The sequence below is a fragment of the Meriones unguiculatus genome, chromosome 1 (assembly GCF_030254825.1).
Source record: "Meriones unguiculatus strain TT.TT164.6M chromosome 1, Bangor_MerUng_6.1, whole genome shotgun sequence".
Taxonomy (NCBI): domain Eukaryota; kingdom Metazoa; phylum Chordata; class Mammalia; order Rodentia; family Muridae; genus Meriones; species Meriones unguiculatus.
This window is the reverse complement of record NC_083349.1, coordinates 120,224,510-120,251,060: the sequence shown is the minus strand read 5'-3', so window position 1 is coordinate 120,251,060 and position 26,551 is coordinate 120,224,510.

Here is a 26,551-nt window from a genome sequence, read left to right as displayed (position 1 = left end):
TCATTTTACGCTTCTTAATAAAGTTTGTAAGTAAATGGTTGAACAGGGCATGAAAATCATTTTGATTTTTCTATTCAAAATATTTCTGTGTCTGAGAACCCAAAAGTCTCTTGAATCAAACAGAATAATTTATCATATCATCCTTTGCATGTCATCTATTCACATTGGGATGACAAAATATACTGTACATATTTGTTTGTGATTATACATACATGCAGATCTGTAACATCACAGGAATGTCCCTATAATTGCTTATGAAGACATGCTTTATATTTATTTCATCTTATACTTGTCAGAATATTTCCTATACTGTCACAGTAATAAGGCTGTAACACCATACAGGTATTTATAATCTCCAGAGGACACAGCATCGATACAGAAAGTAGACTCAGGTGGCCACATCTCTCTGTACTTGGTGAGAAAGCAGAGAGTGCCACATTTTGTTCATGTATGTTTTATCAGAATGTCAGATGTAATTAGAAGCTTTATCATGAACTACTGAAAAGACTTTCCAGACAAAGTAGAAATTAATACCATTTTATGGATTCATGATACTCTTCTGTGAAAAGTTGCTGCCCATTGAAAAAAACACATAAGCTATTGAGTAATAGAAAACTAACAGAATATCACAGTAATAAAAGCAAAACTCTCTGATCATTAATTTATTTATTACACGAATAATTTAAATTCTACCTCTGATTTAATTATCTGTCATACTCATTATGTAAATAGTGAGTAAATCCTGCTCTCTATAAAATTTAAAGAAATGCTGGAACAACAGATGAATCACAAATAAAGAGATTTTTAAATATTTCTATAAGAGAATACTGATAAGAGAATCCAGGATAAATTTTGCCTATTTAATTTTTTAATGCAAGTTGAAGTATAAATACCTTCTACAAAATTCTCTTACACACTGCAGAAAACATTAAAGAGCTAACAATAAGTCTCTTTGTCTACATTGTGTTTTGTTGTAACTGCTAATGATTTCAAGAATGGTAACCAATATGCAACACTGTTCTGACAGGTTTTTTTTTTTTTTTTTTTTTAATAAAGCCAATGAACTCCTGTATCAGTATTTGGAAGTAGGCACTGCTCTAATGCTGTATCTGTTTGCAGCTCAGACACTGAGAATGGGGAAGATGCAAATACACCTGAGGGAACAAAGTACATGCTTGGGCAATGTGACTTGAGTCTGACACCAGGAACACAGGGCTTTCCAGAGAGCATCTCCAAACCTTTAACCTCCGCTTTCTGATTGTGTGCTTAGCAATCTCAAGAGCACATTAGGGTGGGCAGTTAGTGAGCCCTTAATGCTCGTGCTAATAGAAAACGATTAATTTGGAAATTTCATTACTACTCAGGTCAGCCTGGAGTACCTTGGATAGATCCCTGTTTAGGTAGTTTTGAGTGCCTGAACATTCACTCACTCAAATGCTTGTTCCCTCATGTGCTTTTGCTCAGCAGAAATTAGACCATAATTGGTGCAAATACATATTTGAACCCTAGCTCTGTCACTGATAACGTTGAAACTTATGGAGAATCCTCCTTTCTGCCTGAGATTGATTTCAAGTGTGGTAATAATGAGGCAAGTTTTGTACTCTTAAAATTATGTGATTCCATAGCAAATGCTGTATGTTATGTTTATTGATGTTTTATTTTTGGTCTTTAATAAAATTTAGTTCATCTTCATTCACTTAGTTGAAATACTTAAGAAAGATAAAGACTAAATATTTTTTGTATAGTTTTCTCCTTAAGTCCCAAAATTTTTCAGAGCACTGTAAAACACAATTATTTGGTCTAATAATGCTGGTTAGATATAGTTGATATTTTAATGCTGTTTTGATTTCCAATATGGTTTTTGTTACATAGTTTACACAATAACTTAAAAAAAGAATTCTTGTTTCTGGTTTAGTTATCATTTTAAAATGAATACTTAATCTCATTCTAGGGGGGAAATCAATGAGTCGTTACTGAAAAAAAGTGAGAGCTTATTAAATGCTCATTTGAACCATGACTTTGAAGCAGAATTTAGTTAATTTGGTAGTTAATTCTTTTTATCTATGCTTACCCTGGGAAATTTCATCACCTACAAATTAGTGTTTGCAGGAACATTTGAGTCTTTTCTCAACATCTGTATCATATATACATATGATATATGTAAAATATTGTGTGCTCACAACAAACTACAGGTGAGAGAAGTTGTCCGTACCACTTCATGTAATAAATAGCGTCTAAGCAAAATAATCTCATGAGCCCAGAGGAAAGATAATGAGGCTCTCACTCTGACAACATGGGCCTCAGTGGAATTCTTCCTGTGGAGGCCTGGATCCTGCTGAGAACACGTGCCTTAGAGGGAAATTGCAGGGCTTTCAAAGAAATATGTTCCACACTAGATTGAATTTCTCCATCACTGTGTAGATATTTAACTGATGCCTTCACTCTGATGGCAAGTAGAATATAAAATGCCATTCACTGTGCCAGAAGATTATTCCCTCCAGAAATGTCAAAGTTCAGGGCTATAGTTCAAGTAAAAGCAATGAAAATTTCACACACACACAAACACACATACACACTAACTGGTGTGTAGATATACAGACAGAGAAATATGAAGTATAGATACTAATCCTTACTTCTAAAAAATTTGCTTTTGGGTTTTATACTTTTCAGAGTGGGCACTGACTAATAATAACAACCTCGACAGTTGTTATATGTAACTGGAAACTACATTAGGCCCTGCACATGCTCATAAATTCCTTGACACCAACAGAGATCAGATAGGGTAATTAAGTAGAGAACACCAAAACACAAGATTTAGAGTAAGAATTGATGGCTATAAAATTTCATTGGAAGTAGGAGAAGACAAGTAACAGGACGGGAGCCTACCTCAGAGGACCTCTGAAAGACTCTACCTATCAAAGCAGATGCTGAAACTCTTAACCAAACCTTCAGCAGAGTGCAGGGAATCATATGAAAGAAGGAGGACTTAGGATGATCTGGAAAGGAGAGGAGCTCCACAAAGACCAAACATATCTGGGCACAGGGGACCTTTATGAGACTGTATTTTCCAACCAAGGACCATGTATAGATATAACCTAGAACCCTTGCTCAGATGTAGCCCATGGTTGCTCTTTGACCTCTCCCCGACCCCAAGGGAGGAGCAGCCTTGCCAGGCCACGGAGAAGGACATTGCAGCCAGTTCTGAAGATACCTGATAAGCTAGGGTCAGATGGAAGGGGAGGAGGACATCCCTATCAGTGGACTTGGAAAGGGGCAGGGAGGAGATGAGAGAGGGATGGTGGGATCTGGAGGGAATGAGGGAGCGGGCTACAGCTGGGATACAAATTTAATAAACTGTAACTAATATTAACAAAATAAAAGAAAAAATAAATAAAATTTCCCTTATCATTTATTGCATGTATAAACAAAAAAAAAATCATTCAGTCAACTTTATTTTCTTACTCCTGTGTATATAACTGGATTAATGACAACATGGTGCTATTGTACAAATATATGAGGTAGCAATGTAAAGTAATTACAATGATATTAACAGAATACAATTTTAAAATTTATTTATTTATTATTAATTATAGTTTATTCACTTTATATACCAGCTATAGCCCTCTCCCTTATCCCCTCCCAAGCCCACCTTTCCTCCCTCATCACCTCTTGTGCCCCTCCTCAATTCCACTGATAGGGAGGACCTCCTCCCCTTCCCTCTGACCCTAGCCTATCAGGACTAGCTGCCTTGTCTTCCTCTGTGGCCTGGTAAGGCTGCTACCTCTCAGAGGGAGGTGATCAAAAAGCTAGCCACTGAGGTTGTGACAGAGACAGTCCCTGTTCCCCTTACTTGGGAGTCCATTTGGATACTGAGCTGCCATGGGCTACATCTGTACAAAGGTTCTAGGTTATCTCCATACATGCTCCTTGTTTGGAATACCAGTCTCAGAAAAGACCCCTTGCCCATATTTTTTGGTTCTGCCATGAGAAGAGGAAGAAAACAGGGAAAAGGACAGGAGCCTACCACAGAGGGCTTTTGAAAAAACTCTACCCAGCAAGGTATCAAAGCAGATGCTGTGTGTGTCTTTCTGCTCCTGAGATACCTCACTCAGGATGATCTTTTCTAGATCCCACCATTTGCCTGCAAATTTCATGATTTCCTTGTTTCTTAATTGCCAAGTAGTATTTCACTGTGTAAAAGTACCACAATTTCTGTATCTATTCCTCCGTTGATGGACATCTGGGTTGTTTCCAGGTTCTGGCTATTACAAATAAAGCTGCTACAAACATAGTTGAGCAAATGTCCTTGTTGTGTATCTGAACTTCTTTTGGATATATACCTAGGAGTGGTATAGCTGGATCTTGAGGAAGCACTATTCTTTTTTTTTTTTTTCAATGCAGTTTATTCAGGAACCTTGAACAATCCTCGGACCCTGGGGAAAGCCAGCCCACAGCTTAAATAGCCTCTGGGTAGCCAACCCAGGCGTGCCACGTGGGCAATGCAGATAGGTCCACATACATGGAAGCAAGCCAGATCCTCAGCCTTAGCCAAATGTGGAATTGTTCATGACAGAGAGCACTCACCATCGGGAAGGTGGAAGGCGGAAACCAGCTTCATCTTTAAGGCATAGCATTCCGCAGCTCTCTACAGTTCCCCCCTTTTGTTTTAGACGCATCAGGCAAGAGTAGAGGTCTGATCAATTGTCGGAGAAAGCACCAGATTGATTTACAAAGTAGTTGTACAAATTTACATTCCCACCTACAAGGAAGGAGGGTTTCCACTTCTCCATAACCTCTCCAGCATGTGTTGTCACTTGAATTTTAACCCTTGCCATTCTGAGGGGTGTAAGGTGATATTTCAGGGTCATTTTGATTTGCATCTCTTGGATAAACATACTAAAATATGTGCACCTAAAGAAGATAGAAAAGAAAGAGGACCTGGAATAAGATGATCAACCCTCACTTAGAAAGACAAATGGGATGGACAGGGGAAGTAGGAGTAAACAAGTAACAGGACAGAAGCCTACTGCAGAGGGCCTCTGAAAGACTCTACCTAGCAATGTATCAAAGCAGATGCAGAGACCCCTAACCAAACCTTTGGCAGAGTGCAGAGAATCATATGAAAGAAGGAGGAGTTAGTATGACCTAGAGAGGACAGGGGCTCCACAAGGACAAAATATATCAGGACACGGGGCCTCTCTATGAGACTGTGTCTCCAACCAAGGACCAAGTATGGATATATCCTAGAAACCCTGTTTGGATGTGGCCCATGGTAGCTCAGTAACCAAGTGGGTTTCCCTAGTAAGGGGAACAGGAACTATTTCTGACATGAACTCAACTACTGGCTCCTTTACCTCCCTGCCCCCTGAGGGAGGAACAGTCTTGCTAGGCCACAGAGGAGGACATGGCAGCCAATCCTGAAGATACCTGATAAGCCAGGATCAGATGGAAGGGGAGGAGGACCTCTCCTAGCAGTGGACTTGGAAAGGGGCAGGGAGGAGATGAGAGAGGGAAGATGGGATTGGGAGGGAATGAGAGAGGGGGCTACGGCTGGGATACAAATAAATAACCTGTGATTAATATAAAAAAAAATCAAAGCAGATGCTGACATTTACAGCCAAACTTTGGGCAGAGCACAGGGAATCTTATGATAGAAGGGGGAGATAGAAAGACCTGGAGGAGACAAGAGCTCCACAAGGAGAGCAACAGAACCAGAGTAAACTTTCATTAGTTAATTTTATTTCTGGAAGAGGACAGCTGTGAATTGTCAATAAGTTATAGTACTTGAACTACACTAGAGTGAATAAATAGATTCATGAAGGAAATCTTCCTTCTTTCTTATGTTTTGTTTTAAATCTTATGTATATAGGTGTTTTACTTGCTTGTATATATGTGCACCACTTTTGTTCCTGGTGTCTATGGAGGCTAGAAGAGGGTCTTGGATCTTCTACAACTGAAGTTACAGTAATTGTAGGTGTCCATGTGGGTGTTTGAAATAAAACCTTGTGCTCTTAAGCACTGAGCATCTACTCAACACTAGGGAAGATTTTCAAGAGGGACAAGTGTATTCACAAAGGAAATGCAAAAGGCCAATACTAATGTAGCATGTGAATAATGAATAAAGATAGAATCCTTTGTAAGTAGAATTTTGTTTTTAGAAAAGTAGTATTCTAAGTGGCAAAGTTACAGTAGATGGTTGATTGCCTGGGAACCATGAGGATGTGTGTCTAAGCTCCCAAACCTAGATAAACATGCCAGGGATTGTAGCATGTGAGCTACCACCAGCAGAGAGGAGGTAGAAATAGGTGAGAATCTGAGGTATGGCCCCAACCTGTCTGGCTTACTTGGTGAGCTCCAGGTCAGTGAGAAAGCCCTTGTCTCAAAATAGGTGGTCTATGTTCTTCAGAATGACAACTTAAGTTGTTGTTCTCTTACCTCTGCATATATATTTGCACAAACACAACACACATGTGTGCCTGAACACACAGGAACATGCATGTATATGGACCCATCATGGAACTCCATCAGTTGGCAAAAAGTGTGTTAAAAATCGTCTCATACTTTTTGTCAGTTTCCGCTTCTAATTCTGTTTGCACTTATGAATTTTGAGATTATGTTATAGTCACTAATATTATAATGTATTTATATTCTCTCTTTTAATTTAGCCACTACTGAAGTGCTATTATTGTTTATCAGAGTAATTTGTTGATTTCACTTTACTTTATATGTGATGATCCACAAGTACATCTCAGGTAATTAAAAAGCAATAAAATCACATGACAAGTGCTATAAAAAATAAACTACAAATAAACTTTGAAAACAAATCAGAAATTTTTTTAAACTTTTGAATTTCAAAAATATGCCTTAAGTTCTAAGTAATCTGTTTTCACCAATATCATTAAAAGATACAAGTACCAGAAGCTTTTCAGTTTTATGAGGTCCCATTTATTGATTGTTGCTCTTAGAGCCTGTGCTGTTGGTTTCTGTTCAGGAAGTTGTCTCCTGTGCCAATGAGTTCAAGGCTCTTCCCCACTTTTTCTTCTAAGCGGTTTAGTGTGTCTAGTTTTATGTTGAGGTCTTTGATCCACTTGGACTTTAGTATTGTGCAGGGTGAAAAGTATGGATCTATTTGCATTTTTCTACATGGAGAGGTCCAGTTAGACCAGCACCATTTGTTGAAGATGCTGTCTTTTTTCCATTGAATGGTTTTGGTATCTTTGTCAAAAATCAGGTGTCCATAACTGTGTGGATTTATGTCAAGGTCTTCTATTCGATTCCATTGATCCACCAATCTGTTTCTATGCCAGTACCATGCAGTTTTTAGTATTGTTGCTCTATAGTACAGCTTGATATCTGGGATGGAGATACCTCAGAGGACACTGTCCTCAGAACAAAACAACAGCCTACAGATTGGGAAAGGATCTTTACCAACCCTATATCTGACAGAGGGCTAATATCCAGTATTTATAAAGATCTAAAGAAGTTAAACAGCAAAAAATCAAGTAATCCAATTAAAAAATACCAGGCCACAGTAGAGAACAATGCAGCCACTTTTGATGTGAACTGATAGACTAAGATCAGAAAGAAGGAGAGGAGAACCTCCCCTATCAATGGACTTGGGGAGTGGCATGCATGCAGAAAGGGGAGGGAGGGTGGGATCAGGAGGGGAGGAGGGAGGGGCTTATGGGGGGATACAAAATGAATAAAGTGTAATTAATAAAAAAAATAAAATCAAAAAAGAAAATTGGGGTACAGAGCTAAACAGAGAATTCTCTGCAGAGGAATATTGAATGGCAGAGAAACACTTAAAGAAATGCTCAACCTCATTGGCCATCAGGGAAATGCAAATCAAAACGACCCTAAGATTTCACCTTATACCCATCAGAATGGCTAAGATCAAAAACTCAAGAGACAACACATGCTGGAGAGGTTGTGGAGAAAGGGAAACCCTCCTCCACTGCTGGTTGGGATGTAAACTTGTACAACCACTCTGGAAAGCAATCTGGCGTTTTCTCAGACAACTAGGAATAGCACTTCCTCAAGATCCAGCCATATCACTCCTAGGCATATATCCAAAAGAGGCTCAAGTACACAATAAGGACATTTGCTCAACCATGTTTGTGGCAGCTTTATTTGTAATAGCCAGAAGGTGGAAACAGCCCAGATGTCCCTCAGTGGAGGAATGGATGCACAAATTGTGGCATATCTACACAATGGAATATTAGTCAGCAATAATAAACAAGGAAATCATGAAATTTGCAAGTAAATGGTGGGATCTGGAAAAGATCATCCTGAGTGAGCTATCCCAGAAGCAGAGGGATGCACATGGTATATACTCACTCATATAGACATATAATATAGGATAAACCCACTAAAATCTGTACACCTACAGAAACTAATCAAGAGGGAGGACTCTTTCTAAAATGCTCAATTCCTATCCATAAAGGCAAAGAGGCTGGACATCAGAAGAAGGAGAAAAGAGGGAAAAAGTCAGGAGCCTGACACAGAGGACCTCTGAAAAGCTCTGCCCTGCAGACTATCAATGTAGATACTGAGACTTATGGTCAACCTTTAGGCAGAGTGCAGGGAATCTTAGAAAAGTGGTGGGAAACAGTAAGATCTGGAGAGGACAGGAACTCCATAAGGAGAGCAAGAGAACCAAAAAATCTGAGCACAGGGGTCTTTCCTGAGACTGCTATTCCAACCAAGGGCTATGCATGGAGATAACCTAAGACCCCAGCACAGATGTAGCTCATGGCAGTTCAGTATCCAACTGGGTTCCATTGTGATAGGAACAGGGACTGTGTCTGACATGAACTGATTGGCCTGCTCTTTAATTACTTCCCCCGAGGGGGAAGCAGCATTACCAGGCCACAGAAGAAGACAAGGCAGCCACTCTTGATGAGACCTAATTGACTAGGATCAGAAGGAAGGAAAAGAAGTCCTCCCCTATCAGTGGGCAGGGGCATGTATGGGGAGTGTGGAGGAAGGGAGAGATTGGGATGGGAGGAGGGAGGTAACTACGGGGGGCATACAGAGTGAGTAAACTACAATTAATAAAGAAAAATAAAATAAAAAAATTTAAAAAAGAAAATGAAAAAAAAGAATTTAGATGATAACACTGAAACTTAAATTATATTATAAACAGATATATTTCTCTTTGTGCCTTTCTCAGTCTATGAAGCATATTTTACTAGGAAATTAAAGGTATGACTACTACTGAACAATATTGTTAAGCAGGTAACCCTTTTTAAACACCTTTATTTTCTTTCTTGAAATATGTTTGCAGCCTTACCAGGCCACAGAAGATGACAATGCAGCCACTCCTGATGTGATCTGATAGACTAAGATCAGAAGGAAGGAGAAGAGGACCTCCCCTATCAGTGTACTTGGGGAGGGCCATCTTTAAGAAGGGGGAGAGAGGGTGGGATTGGGAAGGGAGGAGGAAGGGGCTTATGGGGGAATACAAAGTGAATAAAGTGTAATTAATAAAAATAGAAAATAATAAAAAAGATACAAGTATCTACAATAATGTCTACTCCATTGTTATGTGTAAGTATTATGTCAGTCACTAACATATCTTTATATTAAATACATTTTTATTTTAGTCAAAAATCCTCAAGACCTGTAACTAATTTTAAGCTTATTAGAATGCATAAAACTACACAGTTTCAGAATATGCCAAATAAGTGTTTCTATTCACAATGGGAAAAATTACAATATTTGCCAATATACCTAAACTAAACTTGGAATATTCCAAGATATAGATAAAATTGCATAATATTTTTGAGATGTCAACTGTTTCTAAAGCAGTCTTTAGATTTAAAATCACTTCAATCAACAAATTAGCCTGGTTTGTGTAGAAATCACTAATCAAAATGATTTTAAAGGGAGGAAATAGTTTCAACAATCAGAAGCACATTTGGAAAGTCACATAATTTGATCATGAAGTGATTCACTTCTTGAAGTGATTCAAGACTAGCTTCTGACGTGTGTAGAGAATACTGCCTTGAAAAGGAAAGAATGTAGTAACAGATGTCCCTGTGCACAATTTATTGAATTCAAGGATACTGCTAAAAGGATCTTATATGTTGGGACAGTATTTTCAGTGAATGATAGTAGATAACTTGACTGTTCCTGTGGCTCTCAAATAAATATGTGTTAGAGTGTCAAACATAGCAGTATTATATGGAACCACCAATTATAGCATAACTTAAAAATAACAGTACATAAGCAATGAGCTAAAGAAAATATACTAATTGTAATTAAAATATAAATTTGGACCTCATTATATCATAAAGTAATGATTTTGAAATAGATCTTAGAAAGTATAGATTATAAAGAATACAGGGTCCAAAAGAACAGTCTCTTTTACCTCATTTATTTATTTTATTCACTTTACATCTTTGTAGCCCCTTTTCTCCTTCCCTCCCAGCCCCACCTCTCTCTCTTCCCCATCCACTTTTCCTCAGAAAAGGGGAACTCCCTTTCCCATCCACCCCAGCTCATTAAATGGCATCTGGTCTGAATGTGTCCTCATTCTTTGTGGCCTGTCAAAAGGCAGTGTGAGTCCCTGTCCAGTGCAGTCCCCACTTTCTTTTCTAGAGTATCCATTTGTATACCCAAACGATGCTCTGCCACACAGCAAGGACACATGCTCAACTATGTTCCTGCAGCTTTATTCATAATAGCCAGAATCTGGAAACAACCTAGATGTCCCTCAACCAACAAGTAGATAAGGATCACTCACTTTTTATGTGGAGCTTAAAAGTATCACAGCTGGGGAGTTAGCACAATTGTTCAGAGTAAATATTACTCTTCCAGAGGACCTCAGTTCTGTCCCCAGTACCCAAATTAGGAAGCCCATAACCAGTTTTACCTCTAGGTCAATGGAAATTGACACTCTTTTCTGTATCTTGCACTCACAAGTAAACACACACACATACATACATACATACCTATACCACACCCCCAAAATACATACATACATACAGAGAGAGAGAGAAAGAGAGAAATAACAAAACAGCATTTAAAAGCATTTTTTAACTTTTTTATTAATTACACTTTATTCATTTTGTATCCCCCCATAAGCCCCTCCCTCCTCCCCTCCCGATCCCACCCTCCCTCCCCTTTCTGCATGCATGCCCCTCCCCAAGTCCACTGATAGGGGAGGTTCTCCTCTCCTTCTTTCTGATCTTAGTCTATCAGTTCTCATCAAAAGTGGCTGCATTGTCCTCTTCTGTGGCCTGGTAAGGCTGCTCCCCCCTTAGGGGGAGGTGATCAAAGAGCAGGCCAATCAGATTATGTCAGAGGCAGTCCCTCTTCCCATTACTATGGAACCCACTTGGACTCTGAACTGCCATGGGCTACATCTGTGCAGGGGTTCTAGGTTATCTCCATGAATAGTCCTTGGTTGGAGTATGAGTCTCTGGGAAGTTCCCTGTGTTCAAATTTTCTTGTTCTGTTACTTTCCTTGTGGAGTTCCTGTCCTCTCCAGCTCTTACTATTTCCCACTTCCTACATAAAATTCCATGAACTCTGCCCGACAGTTGGCCATCAGGCTCAGCATCTGCTTTGATAGTTTAAAAGCATTTTTTAAAGGAAGGCTCATTGGTACATGCATTTGTACATGTACATTTCATGCATTTGTCATGATTGAGAATTAACAGATTTTAGAATGGAGGTTAACTTTTTTTTTAATTTCTGAAGATATTACATTGGTAAATGAACAAACTCTACACCACTTTTCTTCAGAGAATCACATAATACCTCATGTGCTTTGTGAGAGTTTAGAACTTTTTTTCCACTGGGATTGATATCTGCATTGATAGCTAATTACTTAAACTTTCTATTTCAAAATTTCTTATGAAATAAAAGTGAGGATGGGAGTTGAAATTAATTATTTTTTGTTGTAGAGTACTGTAATTGACTACATAGAGATATCAAAGTCACCCTGTTTTTTGTTTCCCCAAGTTCTGCAGCAAAAATAAAATTCAACTTACTTTAACAGCAGGGGCTAAAAAGTTTTCTTCTTACGTACAATTATAAAATTCTATGCAGAGATTTTTTTTTAACTTTTATTAATTACACTATTCATTTTGTATCCCCCCATACGCCCTTCCCTCCTCCCCTCCCAGTCCCACCCTCCCCCCTTTCTGCATGCATGCCCCTCCCCAAGTCCACTGATAGGGGAGGTTCTCCTCTCCTTCTTTCTGATCTTAGTCTATCAGTTCTCATCAGAAGTGGCTGCATTGTCAGGGTTCTAGGTTATCTCCATGAATAGTCCTTGTTTGGAGTATGAGTCTCTGGGAAGTTCCCTGTGTTCAAATTTTATGCAGAGATTTTTAATTTCCATAGGTAACTGTAATTATTTTGCTCAGTTTTATATCTATATTTTAACAACTGAATGTTTTTTGTGTCTACATTTCTGAAGTAGTAATATTTGATAAAAACTAAAGATAGTTCATAAAAGTAAGAATTATAAATATTATATGGAAGTAATTCATATATTATTCAAATTTTGATTATATTATGTATGTCTTAATTCAATACTTGGCAGCCCACAGGTGTTCAGTAATTACCTGTCAAAGAATGAATAAAGCTTCAAAATATTTAATCACTCTTTTGATAAGCTTAAATTCCAAAAATTTCTTAAAGTTGGTGTGAATTCAATGCATTGCATATACCCCAAAATCTGCTTTTATTTTCTACATCGTAGTTAGAATCATACAGTGATCGCTGGTGGCATTGCATAAGGAGAACAAACAACAGAGCCAAAATACCTGGATCCAGGCAGACTGTAGAGACTGATACTCCAACTAAGAACCACACATGCAGAGGACTTAGATCCCCTGTTCAAAGGAAGCCCACTGGATGCTCAGTTTTTAAGTGGGTACCCTAGGAAAGGGCTACAGGGGCTGTCTCTGATGTGAACTCAGTGTCCAGCTCTTTGATCACCTCCTTCTGGGGGATACAACCTTCCCAGGCCACAGAGGAAGACTGTGTAGCCAGCCCTGATGAGACTTGACAAGCTAGGGTCAGACAGAAGGTGAGGAGATCCTGGCCTATCAGGAGACCAGCAAAAGGGTATAGGGGGAGAGGAGGGAGGGTGGGTGTGACAGGGAGGAAACAAGGAAGGAGGCTGCAGCAGAGATACAAAGTGAATAAATTATAATAAATAAATATATAAATAAAATTAAATCTAAAAGAAAAGAAAAAAAAAAGGGTGACAGGAGCCAAAATTGATTTCATATAGCCTCCTCCTCCTGAGCTGGAAGGCAAACATAATAGGCATATATAAGCCTAATGCTATATACCATTATACTTAGCTTTGACATTGTCATAATACACTAGAAGTCCACTGAGAATTCAACAGCTGATTCTCTAAGCTTACTAGACGACAGAGTTGGAACTATTCTGGTTTTTTTATATGAAAGTAACATATTTTTGTTGGGATATATGATTATGGAAATCCTTAAGTCAACAATGACTGTACAATGTAAAGTATGTGAAAACATGATAAATAAATCATGGAATACGATCTCTGCGTTTTGTGATAACTGATGTACATAAAAGGCATTTCTAAGTGAGGATCTCCATATTCCACCATTCCTTTTTCTCCTTCCCATGAAAATGGAAGAATGAAAATTGTCATATTCTTTTAGAATCACATGTCATTTACCATGAAATCTAACAGACTGACACAGATGTCACTGGGAATGTTGGAATTCAATGTACATAAGATTTGGATTAGGCCCAGTACAAAAAAAAAGTGTATACTTGAATGAAAGTGTCTCAGTGGAACTCTTTACTCTGAATATATATCAAGGGAAGACAAAAAGTGAAAGCTATTTTATCGTGATCATGTGCTTTCTCATTCTGAAATGATCACTGCTGTACAGATAGCTCCCTTTCCTGCCAGCTCTCTCCCAAATAAGTACATAAAACTTCTAAGAACATTAATGTCCAATATTCTTGTGTTACAGAAAATAATAAATCATTTCCTAAAATTTGTCCACTAAATATAATTGTCATCACATCTTTTGCTTTTGAACACAATCACATAGTCTTCTGGGGGCATAGTCTAATACAATGAGGTATTTCTGAGATGGTCCCTTAATTGGTTTATTCCCAGATCCCAGTCTGGTAAAAGTCCCACCACAACATTTCTTAAACCTTTATTTATTCATTTATTTAAATTCTCAATTTAACTGGTGTGTGTGATATGTAAATGTGATGTGTATTGTGATGTGTGTGGGTATGATGTGTGTATGTGTGTTTGGTGTGTGTTTGTGTGTCTGTGTGTGTGTGTGTGTCTGTGTGTGGTGTCTTCAGAGGTGGGTTATGTGGGCATGGGTTGTGTAGGGATATATGGGGATATGTGTGCTATGGTTCATACTTGGAGAATAAAGAACAACTTTTCAGAATTCACTTTCTCCTTCTGCCACGAAGGGTCTGGGATGTGATGCAGTTGTCAGGCATGCTGAGACACTTTCACCTGATGAACCATATGGCAGCAAAAGTTGCAGTTTAAAACACAGCAGCATTATTATTGAAGGAGAATTATATTCAGAACACATCAGAGTCCTTGCCTCTTTCTAATAGGAAAAAAATATAAGTTATGACATCATTCACCTTTTCTACTTACATAATCTACTTTATAAATTTAGCAGCTCAAAATAAATCCTTTAACTACTAAGCTTTTAAAAAGTGAGAAAATCTGCAAAATTGGCTGTTTTTCAATGTTTATTCATCTGACAGTGTATAGTAAAGAATGGAACTCTGCTGAGCTACAGTTTGAATATGGCCATAAATAAATCATGATCCTGTCTTAAAGGATTTCACACAATAGGAGAGATGACATGTTGGTAACTTGTGGTACTTCCAGTATGACTAAAGTACTGCTAAAAAGTGTAGGAAATAAAAAAAGACAGGTCTCTTGAAGGGTTCATGTTTGATGTAAGCCCAAACATTTTAAAACTCTTTCCTCAACCTATGATGTCTGCAGATGGCATTAATGTGTTGCTGACTAAAACAGGAAAGCTGTTCTTTAGGATCTCTACACCTTCCATTTAAATATCACACACTTCCATATTTACACATTTCAGGGCTGGTGATATAGGGTATTTGGTATCTTGTATGCCAGAAACCGCAGGTTTGATCTGGAACTCAGCATCAACTGGGCACTGTGGTGTATACTGTGTATACTGGTATTCCAGTCGCCCTCAGCCAGAGAGGAAGGAATTGGAGAACAATTTAGGATTCAGGGAGTGTGAAACAAATACCCACACTATAAATTACAAGCAATAGGTGGGACAAACAGATAATACCACTTACTATTTTACGGTGATTATTGTATGCATCATTGTTGATGTGTGTCTGTATACATGGATGTGTTATAGATTTGAGATCAATGAGGAGATATAGTGAAATTATGTTATACACTTGTAAAGATGTTTAAATGAAGGACAAAATTTAGAAAGGTTAAAAATAAATGAATGAGAGTTATAAAGCCTTAAGTAGTTCAAAGGTAGTATGCAAGTTACTTAAAATTCCTGGATAGCTTCATGAAATGAGCATATTATACAGTAAAGGAATATTCTCCAAATAGAAGGAGAACAATATGGGAAAACATAAATTTTAATTGTTCAGAAGAATCACACCTTCAAAATGAACTGTGATTATTTACTATGAAATCTAACAAAACCTTTCAAAGTCTACAAATACTAACAAATATCTATAGTAGTAAAGATATTGACTAATGTTCAATTATTCAGAATAAAAATGTATATCAACTATGTACTAGGTACATGGTGGTATTGTTACCATTGAAGGCACCCACAGCTACTGATCAAGGTAGGTAGGGACAGAAACAAACAAACAAACAAAATCAACTAATTGTCAACAGGTAAAAGAACAAAGAAGAGAGTAACTCAGTAAGTAACTCAGGTTAACTGTAAGGAAAATAAAGTGAGAAAACACGTGGCCAAGTCTTGTCACTGTTATAAATTACTACTGATGACCTTGTAGATAGAAGATCAGATCACTTGGTTGAGAATAATGGACACACGTTTTATTTTAAAAGAAGCAAATAATCATGAAAATGCTTTTTCAAGTAGTTCTATTTAAAAGCATAGTTATAACACAAGCTATTCTCTGAAGACAGATTACGTTTGCAGAGACACACTGAGAGTGTTATGCACTTCACCTAATTTATACTTTTCAGCAACTCTCAGAGAAAGGTGCTCTTCGGATCTTTTAAGTTCATAATAGCAATCTTTAGGGAGTGGATAGACTTATTAAATAGATATGAAAAGCCTGTGTCCTGAACCAGGCCTGACTACAGCTCTCAAGAATTCTGTTTCAAAATTTTGTTTCTACTCCACACATACTCCTGCAGCAGGGAGAGAACACTGGCTTCAAGATTCGGACTGTCTATACCACCCAGAAATTATGTTCCAGGTACCTGTCGTGGCCTTCTGCACTAGGCCTACCTATATCCTCCAGCAATTCTGCTCCAAAAACTGAGCCCACAGTGCCTCTGACAGCAATTAAAAGACTATCTTTTCACACTTTCAGCTGCGTGTACCATTCCCAAACTTCACACACAATCTGTAGAGGAAAACATGCATTCCATTATTAGCTTTAGCCCTACTAAGACCTGGTATTGCCTGAACGTTGCTAATTCTAGTACTTAATGGAAATTTGAACAAAAACTGAAATCATGTTACACACACACACACACTCCACAAATAAATAATAATAGATAATGGTACCTAATGAGAATGACCTGGACTAGCTTTCAGATAATGAATTTGAAATAATGGTCATAAACTTGTTTAGGCAACACCAAGAAAATAAAAATATACTCCATTGATCTGTCCCTTGGTGAGAGTGTGGTGTTGAAGCCTCCCACCATTAAGGTATTAAGACTAATTTGTAATTTAAGCTTTAATGATGTTTCTTTGATTAATACAGGACCCTTGTGTTTGGTTCATAGATGTTCAGCATTGTGGTGTCCTCCTGGTGAATTTTTCCTTTGATGAGAATGAAGTGTTCCTCTCCATCACTTTGGATTACATTTGTTTGAAATTCTATTTTAATAGATATTAGAATAGGTATACCAGGTTGCTTCTTGGATGTATTTGCTTGGAAAAAAAATTTTTCGAGCCTTTTACTCTGAGGTAGTGTCTATCTTTGTTACAGAGGTGTGTTTCTTGAATGCAGGAGAATGTTGGATCCTGTTTCCACAACCATTCTGTTGTCCTTGTCTTTATTGGAGAGTTGAAACCATTAATGTTGATAGATATTAGTGACCAATGATTGTTAGTTCCTTTTATTGTAGAGTTAGTGGTGATAGTGTGTTTGTTTGCTTCCTTTCTTTTGATTTTTTGTTGTTGTGAAGTTATCTGTGTCTTATGTTTTCTTGGGTATAGTTTTCTCATTGGAATGGAGTTTTCTTTCTAGTATCTTCCGTAGGGCTGGGTTGCTGTGTATGTATTTTTCAAATTTAGTTATTTCAGGGAATATTTTGTGTTCTCCATCTATGGTGAGGGAAATTTTTGCTGGGTATAGCAGTCTGTGTTGCCCTCTGTTGTCTCTTATTGTCTATATATATCCTCCCAGGCCCTTCAGGCTTTCATAGTCTTTCTTGAGAAGTCTGATGTGATTCTGATAGGTCTGACTTTATATGTTATTTAGCATTTTCCCCTTGCTGTTATTAGTAATTTCTTTTGTTCTGAGATTTAGTGTTTTGATTATTATATGGTGGGGGACTGAGCTACCTATGAGTTATGTCTGAGCAGGGTATCTAGGTCTTTTCCATTTATGGTCTTTAGCTGAACAATCAGTCTATGCAGGACCTCCTGAGATAAGATTTATTGGCTCTGTTTGTCTCCTTGTGGAACACATTTCCCCTTTATGTCGTTCTATCTCCCCCATATTCCATAAGATTCTCTTCACTCTGCCCAAAGTTTGGCTATGAGTCTCAGCATCTGCTTCAATATCCTGATGGATAGTGTCTTTCATAGGGCCTCTGTGGAAGGCTCCTGTCCTGTTCCCTGTCTTCTTCTACTTCAGATGTCTATTCTGTTTGCCTTTGTGAATGAGGATTATGCATCTTCCCTAGGGTCATGGGTCATCCTTGTTGTTTAGCTTCCTTAGGATTATAGATTTTAGTATATTATATACTATATATTGTATACCATGTGTGCTTTCTACTTCTGGGTTACCTCACCCAGGAAGATCTTTTCTAGTTCCATCCATTTGCCTGTATAGAAACAGACTGGTGGATAAATGGAATTGAATTGAGGATCCAGACATAAATCCACACACCTATGGCTTCTCGATTTTGACAAAGAAGCCAAAAACCATACAATGGAAAAAACATAGCATCTTCAACAAATGGTGCTGGTCTAACTGGATGTCTACATGTAGAAAAATGCAAATAAATCCATGCTTATTACCATGCACAAAGGTAAAGTCCAAGTGGAACAAAGACCTCAACATAAAACCAGACACACTAAAACTGTTAGAAGAAAAAGTAGGAAAGAGGCTTAACCTCATTGGCATAGGAGAAAACTTCCTGAACAGAACAACAACAGCACAGGCCCTAAGATCAAAAATCAATAAATGGGAACTCATGAAACTGGAAATTTTCTGTAAAGCAAAGAATATTGTCAACAGAACAAAAAGAGAACCTACAGACTGGGAAAAGATCTTCATCAACCCTACATCTGACAAAGGTCTAATATCCAGAATATATAAAGAACTCAAGAAGTTAACACCAACAAACCAAGTAATCCAATTAAAAAAAATGAGGTATAGCGCTAAATAGAGAATTCTCTCAACAAAAGAATCCCGAATGGCAGAGAAACATATAAAGAAATGCTGAATGTCCTTAGTCATACAGGAAATGCAAATCACTGAGATTCCACCTTATACCCATCATAACAGCTAAAACAAAAACTCAAGGGAAAACACATACTGAGGAGGTTGTGGAGGAAGGGGAACCCTCCTACATTGTGCATGTTAACTTGTACAACCACTTTGGACATCAATCTGGCACTGTCTCAGAAAATTTTGAATGGTGCTACCTCAAAATCCAGATATACCACTCCCGAGCATGTATCTGAAGAATAATCAACCACACAACAAAACCATACAACAACAGCAAAAAAATTGCTCAACTATATTTATAGCAGCTTTATTTGTAATAGCCAGAATCTGGGCACAACCTAATGTCTCTCAAATAAAGAGTAGATACAGAAATTATGGTATGTTTACAAAATGCAATGCTACTCAGCAATTAAAATGAAGGAAATCATGAAATTTTCAGGCAAATTATTATTAAGTATTGTTCTTAGTGTTGTTATTTTAAGAATTGATTTGTGCTTCCATTACCTGTCCATGTTAAAACTGATTTAACATCCACTAGATTTTTCTGAGAGGCTTCCTTTTCATTTAAATTTTTAAATTTTAAGTGCAAAGAAAATAGAATATCTTGCTGATCATCTTTAAGCACTTTAAAATTTGTACTTTTTCTAATAGATCTTTCATTTTCCTCACTGTCTAAATATTTTGACTGTTGGCGAACATGGAACAGGCAACACGGGATCTGGATGTTTCCGGGAATTACAGCTGCAAAGTTCCTAGTTTTGTTTTGTTTTTTTCTACAGAGGTTTTCCTACAACCAAAAGTTGTTCATGATTCAAAGTCACACGAAATTTTTGTTTTCTCATGAGACAGACATTCTTTTCAAAAGAACCTGCAGTCTGAACATTAGACACCAGGTCAATGGAAAGTCGTAACAAAGCACGACTCAAATGATACTTGAGTTTAAATGATCTGTAGCCTCGAGCTTTGTTCAAATTCATATCTGAGAATAATTGCAAATTACTACATGGCATGAAGTGTCATTGTGTAGATGACAGACCAGAGTTAGATGATTCAGATTTCTATTAAGACTAAGAATGGAGTGAAGAGAAGGGAAGCACTGGACTGGGAAGGTGTTTTGGTGGGACGCTTCTTTCTCTACAATTCAGCACACAAAAAATGTCATGACATTTCTGTGTTCTGTCAGTAGGTTCAGTCTTCATGCCAGTGTTATTATCATTTTTCATGAATGATAATAAGTTTTGGGCTGTCAATAAAATTACTCCCTCATACTACTCCTGTTTAAAACATATATATCTCAATTTCTTTATTTTCTCAGGGATTTAATTTTCTCAGACTATACCCGTATTCATCTACAATGTTGAGAAATATTTCTGTTGGGTAAATAATATTTTTACAATCACAACTCAAAAATAAGACATGATACTCAATATTTCATTATATATTTGAATTTTAAATCAGAGAATTCCCCAATCCTTGGAGTTCAGGTAATATTATATTTGTAAATTACTTTGAAGACTGAGTGATTTCCAATACTTCTTTCGTCTTTTACATATACATCTAATTTGTTGTTATTACAAAAAAAAAGAACTGGTTTCCAATGTAATGCATTCCAAGATGCTAAAAGTAAATTAATTCAGACAAGATTATCACAAAACAATCCTAGAATCAACTTGAACTTCTTGGTTTCTGCTGGTCACTGGGGAACGGGAGCTAAAAGATTAAAAGCCAGAGGATCAGGAAATCTGTAGTGTCTGGAAGTTCATATCTATTATATGGTTTTACTGGCTGCACCATTTTTTAGTTTGGGTTAAATACAGAAATTTTATACAAAGACAAAATATTAAAAATACAGAAATACCTTTCTGTATTAAATACAGGAAAGTATTTTTCTGTATTTAATATTTCTAACTCATGAATATTTATGTGATTTCTTGTCTTATACTGCTAAAGGTGCTAAGCAAGAATGAGGTCCCTGAATAAGATGATCAATCCTCACTCAAAAAGACAAACAGGATGGACAACAGAAGAAGGAATAAAAAGGAAACAGGACAGTAGTCTACCATAGAGGGTCTCTGAAAGGCTCTACCCAGCAGGGTATCAAAGCAGATGCTGAGACTCTTAACCAAACTTTGGGCAGAGTGCAGGGAATCCTATGAATGTAGGGGGAGATAGTAAGACCTAGAGAGGACAGGAGCTCCACAAGGAGAGCAACAGAACAAAAATATCTGGTTCTTTTCTGAGATTGCTATTCCAAACAAGTACCATTAATGGATATAACTTAGAACCCCTGCTCAGATGTACCCATGGCAGCTCAATATCCAAGTGGGTACCCTAGTAAAGAGAACAGGGACTGTTGCTGACATGAACTCAGTGGCTAACTCTTTGATCACCTTCCCATGAGTGGGGAGCAGCCTTGCCAGGCACAGAAGCAGACAATGCAGTCAGTCATGATGAGACCTGATAAGCTAGGGTCAGAAGAAAGGGGAGGAGGTCCTCCCCTATCAAAGGACTTGGAGAGGAATGGGAGGAAATGAGGGAGGCAGGGTGGGAATGGGAGGAGATGAGGGAGGGGGCTACAGCTGGGATACAAAGTAATTAAAATGCAATTAATATAAAAAATTTAATTTAAAAAAGGGGGAAAAAGACATGCTTAAAGCAATTACTGAAATATTATGAACATATCCTAGGTAATTTTCTTTTGGGAGATAAAAAATTTTATGTTTACACTGTATATGTACATACACATGTGTATCACACTTACAACATATTTGCATCATCTTATACAATTATCCTAACAATCTCTATAAAGTTCTATAATATCTTTTTTTATTTAAATTTATTTTTTTTACTTTATTTTATTTTATTTTTAATTACACTTTATTTACTTTGTATCCCCCCTCTAGTTCTTTCCCTCCTCCCCTCCCAATCTCTCCCTTCCTCCTCCTTCTCCAAGCATGCCCCTCCCCAAGTACACTGGTAGGGGACAGTTTCTTATTCTTCCTTCTGACCTAATCTGTTAGGACTCATCAGGAGGCCTCTGTCTTCCTCTGTGGCCTGGTAAGCCTGCTCCCCCCTCAGGTGTAGGTGATCAAAGAGCAGGCCAATCAGTTCACATCAGAAGCAGTCCCTGTTCCCATTATTATGGAATCCACTTGGACACTGAACTGCCATGGGCTACGTCTGTGCAGAGGTTCTAGGTTATCTCCATGCATGGTACTTGGTTGGAGTATGAGTCTCAGGAAAGACCCCTATGCTCAGATTTTTTGGTTCTGTTGCTCTCCTTGTGGACCTCCTGTCCTCTCCAGATCATACTATTTCCCACTTCTTTCATAAGATTCCCTGCATTTTGCCCAAAGTTTGGCCATAAGTCTCAACATCTGCTTTGATAGTCTTCAGGGCAGAGGCTTTCAGAGGCCCTCTGTGGGAGACTCCTAACTTGTTTCCTGTTTTCTTCTTCTTCTGATGTCCATCCTCTTTGCCTTTAGGGATTGGTATTGAGCGTTTTAGCCAGGTTCTTCCCTCTAGATTAGTTTCTTTAGATGTACAGATTTTAGTAGGTTTATTCTATATTATATTTCTATATGAGTGAGTATATACCATGTGTGTCTTTCTGCTTCTGGGACAGCTCACTCAGGATGATCCTTTCCAGTTCCCACCATTTACCTGCAAATTTCATGATTTCCTTATTTTTTCATTGCAGTGTAATACTTCATTGTGTAGATGCACCACAATTTCTGCATCCATTCTTCAGTTGAGGGGCATCTGGGCTATTTCCAGCTTCTGGCTATGCCAAATAAAGCTGCTTCAAACATGGTTGGGCAAATGTCCTTATTGTGTACTTGAGCCTCTTTTGGATATATGCCTAGGAGTGGTATAGCTAGATCTTGAGGAAGCATCTACATGTATAAAAATGCAAATAGAGCCATTCTTATCACCCTGCACAAAACTAAAGTCTAAGTGGATCAAAGACCTCAACATAAAAACAGACACATTAAATCGGTTAGAAGAAAAAGTGGAGAAGAGCTTTGAATTCATTGGTACAGGAGACAACTTCCTGAACAGAACACCAACAGCACAGGCTCTAAGAGCAACAATCAATAAATGGGACCTCATGAAACTGAAAAGCTTCTGTAAAGCAAAAGACACTGTCATCAAAACAAAATGAATGCCTACAGATTGGGAAAGAATCTTCACCAACCCTCTATCTGACAGAGGGCTAATATCCAGTATATATAAAGAACTAAAGAAGTTGAAAAGCAACAAATCAAGTAATCCAATTAAAAAATGGGGAACAGAGATAAACAGAGAATTCTGGATAGAGGAATATTGAATGGCAGAGAAACACTTAAAGAAATGCTCAATGTCATTAGCCATCAGGGAAATGCAAATCAAAATGACCCTGAGATTTCACCTCACACCCATCAGAATGGCCAAGATTAAAAATTCAAATGACAACACATGCTGGAGAGGTTGTGGAGAAAGGGGAACTCTCCTCCACTGCTGGTGGGAATGTAAACTTGTACAACCAGTCTGGAAATCAATCTGGTTCTTTCTCAGACAACTAGGAATTTAAATGTATTTAAAAAATTTATTCACTTTACATTTTGATTGTAGCCTGCTCCCTCCTCCTATTTTAGTCCTTAAAATTTGGAATCGGTCTATATTTTTATTTATTATTATTATTTACATTTTATTAACTCTGTATCCCAGCTGTGATCCACTCCCTTATTCCCTCCCAATCACACCCTCCCTCCCTCAGCTACTCCCTGCCCCTTTCCAAGTCCAGGAATTGGGGAGGACTTCCTCCCCTTTCCTCTGGCCCTGTTTTATCAGGTATCTTCAGGACTGGCTACAATGTCCTCCTCTGTGGCCTAGCAGGACTGCTCCTCTCTTGTGGGGTGGGGAGGTCAAAGAGCTTTTAAAAGATACACAGAATAGCTGTATTTCAGAGTTCACAGTTCCAGTTCTTAGCTCTAAAGTTGCATGAGCATACACATGTTGATAGACATCTGTCTAAACTAATATTTCCCTTTGTGTATTAATTCATGAAGAAAACTAATAACTCATGATTCTAATTTGCATTTTGTGCCTAATCACATTGAATGTTCATTCACCATAACCATTTTTCATTTATCTTTCTTGATTCTTAAACCTGCAGTTCATGTAGTGAAATAGACAAGTTTGGAGCTTGAAAAGATTAAAATTAATGGAGGATTGGAGATGGGTGCACAAGATTCTCTGTGTACAGCAGCCTCAAGTTGAACTTACTCTCTATGCCAGACTAGCTTCAAACTTAAAACAATCCTCCTGTCTAAGGCTACTGAATGCTGGGGTTGCCATTTTGGGCCACTATTCCCAGCAAGGTGTTTGCAGAGAAGAGCTATTTAGGTGGCTGCTCAGCAAGCTTATGTCTGGTAGATGTGTGAGTTCCTACTGACATATTATGAATGTCCTGGTCCATTCTAGTCTGTGAGGCATAGGGACAACCACAGATGACCTAGGGTCAAATGATACAAGGTCAAGGCCTACAGCTTTAAAGATATTATGACATTTTCACTTCTGTAGGAAAGGCCAGGCTTTTCTCACAGTAACCTAGGCATGTTCTTATGAAATTCCTATGCAAATGAATTTTGTAACAAGAGTTCTATAATAGAATCTGAAGTTATTAATTGCCAATTATACTTGGGTCTTCCTTTTACTTCAGCATGGGAATGAAAGATATTGGGAAGAGAGTCCTGCCTTGTTCAATTTAGAGAGTAGAAGAAATTTAATTTGTTTAAATCACATTTCTCCTAGGAAAAGGACAGAGACAACCTTATGAACCACGTAGTTCAATTTTCAAAAAAAAAATGCATTTATTCAGTAGAGAAAGAAATAGTTAGATATGGAAGAATATAACAAGAAGTGGGTGTTGAAGACTCAAGTACTCATTTAAATCTTCCTCCAATTTTATTTATCAATGGTGTCTTATTCAAATCTTTGGGGAGTGTTATTTTACAGTAAGAAATTAATTAATTTTCTCCACAGAAACCATGTTTTATTACACAATAAATTTTGTCCCATGACACTAATTGAAATGACTGCAGAATTTTATTATACAAAGTAAGTTTTGGTTGCTCTTGTCTTAGTATCTCCATTGCAGCCCCTAAAAATAACTATCCAATAAAGAACACTGAGGGGCACCCAGTTACCAGTCTGTTTTCCACAAGGCAGTCCCTTCAGAAATGACTGTATTGTATTCATGCATGCATCTCTACAGCCTATCATCTTGAGGCTGTAGGCAGATTATCTGTATCATCTGCCATCTGCCTGGAGCTACTTATTAAATATCAACAAAATACAAGACCAATAAAGACCTTTTAAGCACTATCTACCTGACAGCAGCATAAGAGCAAAATTGTTATATCAGTGACAGAAAGGCAAATGTTAATATCCTAAAGTAATTGGAGGAAGAGTTGTGCTTAATAAGGCATTTCCTAAAATGCGTGACTTTCAAGACCAACTGAAGAAAAATGTTAGAAAGTTGTTTTAATAATAAAGACAAGACTCGGTATGGCTCATTTTGTTTCCAGTGGATCATAGACCATCCTCTTTTCACATGAATGCCAATATTCACACATACTTATTCATTGAATTTTTTTTTTGTGCTCAAAGCACATGGAGTTGCATGAGGTACTAGCAATTCATTATGAAATGTGGTGGCTACTAAATAGGATTTAAGCAAATTTTGTGACTTCAAGAAGGTTGCAGGTGGTGCTGTTAAGAAAGATAATTTCTAGCAATAGGTGGCCATATGAAAACACCCATAAATGCTGAGACCTCAAAATGCACTTGACACTGTGGCAACAAGAACTATATCTCTTGAGCAAAAGGAAATGATAATTAATTGAACCTCAAGTAACCAAATGAAAGCCAGGTATTTTTGTTACATTTATAACTGGATAAAAACTCCCTTAAACTATTCAAATGAAAGTTTCAGTGCTGGCTTTTTTATATTCAACAAACTACATAGAACTAACTTACCTATTTTGAATGGTTAACTATAAATGATATACATTTATACACAATTCAGGTTATAGAGATACTTAAATCATCTTACATATTGTAAATATATCCATACTACCTTTATATATTATCTGTTGTGTAGTCTAATATCAGTATACAGTTTAATACACAATATCTTAGTTACTTTTCCAGCTGTAATAAAATAACTGGGGAAAGCAACTCAAGAGAGAAAGGACTAATCTTAGCTTGCAGCCCAAGGGTGTAGTTCCTCATGAAAAGGAAATCCTAATGGCAACTGGTCAGGTTGCATCTATAGTTAGAAATCAGAAAAGAATAAATACCTGTACTCAGCTAGCTTTCTTATTTGCATGCAGTCCACCCAAGCTCAGGGTCTTTCTACTTCAGTCGACCTAAGCTAGTCCCTCAGTGGTATGGCTAGAGGCTAATCCTGTTTTAGCAATCCCTCTGGGGCACCCTGTGGAATTGTCTTCTATGTGATTCAAGAGCCTTTCAAGTTGACAGTCAATACTGACCAACACACACACACACACAGACACACACATACTAATTTAAAAACCATCTAAGTGAATTGTGTTTCACAATGGAAAAGATATTTTGGAATAATAATTCAGTAATGTGAACAGGTATT